Source organism: Stegastes partitus, unplaced genomic scaffold (genome assembly GCF_000690725.1).
Source record: "Stegastes partitus isolate 25-593 unplaced genomic scaffold, Stegastes_partitus-1.0.2 Scaffold1488, whole genome shotgun sequence".
Classification (NCBI taxonomy): Eukaryota; Metazoa; Chordata; class Actinopteri; family Pomacentridae; genus Stegastes; species Stegastes partitus.
In genome coordinates this window covers 50,191-54,674 of record NW_007579219.1, presented here as the reverse complement: position 1 = coordinate 54,674, position 4,484 = coordinate 50,191, and positions in this window count along the sequence as shown.

Here is a 4,484-nt window from a genome sequence, read left to right as displayed (position 1 = left end):
CAGTGACTGAGCCATCTACAAAAACCAAATCTGTTTTGCGCTGGCTGGTGATGCCTGCCCAGACTGTTGCACCTCCTCCACCAAAGCAAACCCTGGGGACCGTGTTAACCTCGGCATATCGCTCACCTCGCCTTCTCCAGCAACACTGACGACCATCATTTCTGTGCAAAGTGACTCGACGCTCATCAGTGAACAGGACGGTGGACCACTGCTGCATTGTCCAGGTCACATGGTCTTGTGCCCACTGCAAACGTTCACGGCGGTGTCTTGGTGTCAGTGGAGTCACCTGCAACGGTCGTCTGGCATTCAAGCCAAAGCGGTGGAGTTGGTTGTGAATGGTTTGTCTGGAAACCCTAGTACCCCTCACATCTGGTAAACGGGCCTGCAGCTCTGTGGCACTTGCATAGCGATGTCTGAGTGCATAGGTCCTGAGGTACTGGTCATTGCTGCGGTCGGTCACTCTTGGGGCCCCACTCCTGGGTCTGTCACGAACTGTACCAGTAGTTCTGTGTCTTGATGCAAGTCTGCTGATGACACTTTGAGACACACCAAGTTCACGAGCAACATCAGACTGTCTCAAAGGCGTGCTATGGCCAGGTGGCACTGCTTGTCCGTTAAGTGACGTCATGTGTTCATGGCTTTTTGAATGATGAACTTGAAATGACTTACTGCCAATACCAGCTTTTTATACCCACAGAATGATGAAATTGGTGCCACATTGAAAAGGGTTGTCTTTTAGTTTTTTGGGATTGGCCCCAATATGTAAGGCACACTGTACACAGTGAGACCATTACATGGAAAACACAAACTGAGGTGTGTCTATCACCCCAATACAATAGCCTCCCTGTCCCAGAAATCTCTGAAGTGAAACAAATACTGTATGTATGAAATCCACTGAGTCTCTCACAATATCCCTAACGTACTGGGAGTAGTGTATGTGTGTGTGTAGTATTGCATACACATTTTAGCAACAGCTACCATGGTATTCAACTCTACCATAAAGACGACTGCATGGTTAGCTTTTAAAATCAATTGTGCTTAAGCCCCTTCTGTACTTATTTTTGGGTGATTCTAATTTCTGATCAGTAATATTAATTTTGTTTGATCCAGAGCAACGTTCTTGGGCTTTTGGATTTCTCTTTGTACTCTGCTACAGCTTTTGATCAGCTACTGCTACTACTATCAACCTGATATTTGTATGAAAATGGAGGAAGCCAAAATAGTTTTCCTAGTCTTATTTTAAAAAATGTTTTCACATCAATACAATTGATTTGTGAACCAACACAATGACTAGCTATAAATAGAGAAAAGGTTCACTAAATGTACATAAAGTTGTAATGTCCGCTACACCTAAGAACTGGTATTTGTTCATTCATGTCTTTTGCAGACCACATTCCGAAATGTCCCTGGAATATTGTATTCCTCACCAGCTCCTCTTTTCTTAATCCTGCCCGATTGGCTGCTTAAGACGCCTTTAGTTTGTGTGACAGCAGTGATTGTGCAAGTTTACTGTATGCCACACTGTGTGGGATCAAACAAAATCTTGGTTCGCAGCATTTGAGGCATGTTACATTGTGCAACGAATGCCTGCCGAATTGTGGCACTGTGATGTAAAGAGAAAAAAAAAAGAAGCACACAAGACCAAAGGCACGTCATCAGCTCACATCATCCATCTGTGCCGCTTTTATGTTTTGAAAATGCAGCAAAGCAATAAACAAGCCTTAACTGAGTCTTCTATGCATTCAAAAACCACAAGAGAGGCAGATGAGAAAGCGAGTATGGATCCTGTAGTGGACTGGGAGAAATATGTGTGCTTGTTTTTCATGCGTGCTGATTCATTCTGCTTCTTTTCGTACTGTAATCTAGTTGGTTGGTTTGTTGTTATCCTTCCTAAACCTTTTCTAAACCTTAATTAAAGCATGGTCATATCATAGAAGTTCAAGAGTGATGTGTAAAGGATAGCGTTATCAGATCAGAAATTGATTCCATATGCTGTTCTAGAGGGCACGGGCAAACAACTTATATTGTTGTTTAAATTGGAGCACGTCTTGTCTAAAAGATAAGAATAATCTCCACTTCTGGCGCTGCGAATAAATCAATAGAACCCCAAAACATAATAAAGCAAAGCGATCCTATATAATACCAGGAGTGTGTGCATGTGTGTGTCTTTTGTACGTGCATGCGCAGTGTTTTTTCCCTGTCATCTCATCCTGTGTAACATACATGTAACACCAACGCTGCGAGGCAAAACCCTCATGACATTCTGGCAAGTGCTGGACTATATCAAAGGCGTAATAATAGGGATTTGTCCATGCGGACTTCACGGTATAAAAGCTGAAGTGGTGAATCAGAACAAAGCGGGTGCCCATCCCTCCCATCTGAGGGCTACAGATAGAGATGTGAGGCGCTTCCAATTGACCTCGAGTGTTTTTGGATCAAAATATATAAAGATGCAGTAGCTCACCCTTCCCTGCATCTCTCGCTCTCTCTCTCTATGGGTCTGATGCTCAGATATACAGTATACAAGTGCATGCGTACTGTACTGTGCTTATACCGAGACTGCATTACAACATCTGATGAAACTATTTGTAATGCACAGCTTTCTGCACGCTGCTGATGCAAAGTACGAGCTGTGAAGTGTTTTATCACTGTGCAGAAACATGTACTGTAACAACCACTGAAACAAAGCCATATTCAAAGAAATGCAACAACATTTATTTACACAGCAAATCTGACACCAAGAGCTAAGCTTAATGCGAAAAGGGATCCGTTTCTGCTGCGTCGCGCGGTAACAGACAGTAGCTTTGGTCTGAATGCAAATATGCGGCCGACATCTCTGATTCTCTCTGTATCTGTTGCTGTTTGTGCAAACACAGTAACATCTCGCTTAGTGTGTCCATATAATTTGCTTTCAGAGCCTTACATCTTGTTAATTCACTTTTAGACTCAACTATGCTCCAGCGGATAATCATTATCTACCTCGGTGCAAATACCACATTGTGGCTAAAGATGTTTGTCGCGAGTGCTGAGCTTTTTACTGATGAAATAGGCCAGCTACAGCAAATATTTTTATTATGGGGTGATGCATGCGGCTCCTTATTCTACACCACAGAGCAGATTAAAATTCTTAATACAGAAATATTACTAATTAAACACCTACGTGATGCTGTTGCAGTTGTTTAAAAAAGTTATTTCAGAAGGTGAAATGTCATTCTGTTGTTTCATTTTGTGGAAGATACGGGGGGAAAGGAAAGAAAAATAAATAAATGAAATGTGTAGTTAAAAGTTTGTTCCATTCATTTGGACTCCAGGTCATGGTTACAAGTGTAGATGGTATTTTATCAAATAATTTATTGTCTACCTCAGCGATGAAACAATTCAGGTGCAGAATCAAGGATGAAATTCTGGATGTACATTGTAGTCATTGTACTGCAATTTTAAAGACAACCTCCAAAAAAATAAATGAAGTTTTCACCGTGGCTAACATGCCCCTGTAGTGTTTCATTATATGCTAGAGGACATGCAATGAGCAAAATAAGACATCATGGCTGAGTGTTTCCACCTTGAAACTGCAGTGTGCCGATGAGTCTCAAACACAGATTCAGACTTCCAGGGTTTCATATGTAACAAACCTTAGAAAGCAAAATCTGTCACTTTGTAGGGTGGGGCTTTTTTTTTTTTTTTTTTTAAATCATCATTGTTCTTCTGGTTCTTATGGCTCCATCATTCCAATATTACAACTTGCCATTGTGTAGTACAGGATTTCAGGGTTGAGCAAAGTTGCAGGTGAGCTGGTGTGCTCAAGCTGCAGACAAGTGAGTGCAGATAGAGGCAGGGACTAATTTGCATACTAATGGATCTGGCAAAGGTCATCTAAGGCCGATGTCAGACTTTCTGTCACGAAAATCTCAGCAAAATTTCACCATTTTCCCAGGTCCATTAGAGTCTGTGGGAATTTGTATTGAACCTTTGCAGACAGTTGTAGACATGCTCGGCAGTAGCATGAAACACAGACGGCAGTTGTGCATTTATGGACTGCCTCATTCAAGCAGAATAGAAGGCAGCTTAATTTAAAATAACTGCATATCTGTGCTGTCTTTAGGTGCCCATGTGCATGACCTCAAGAGGATATAATCAAGCTTTAAGTCCATTTAGAGCATGAAGGGATTTGGGTCATTCCATCTCACATCATCAAATTTTCAGAGCAATTTCTGCTCAACAATCTTCGATTTGTCTGAATTTTTAATCGCATAAAATATGGATATTTCTGAACGAGGGGTGCCGCGATAGCTCACCAGGTTGAGCTGGCATTCCCCCGCACCGGGCAACGGTCCCGATGTGGAGGTCATGAATTCGAATCACGCTTACGGCTGATGACTTTTGGGCTGCAAGGTGGTGCAGTTGGTCTCACTGTTGCCTCGCAGCAAGAAGGTTAGTGGTTCGCGTCCTGGTGGGGGCACCGGGATCTTTCTGCGTGGAGTTTG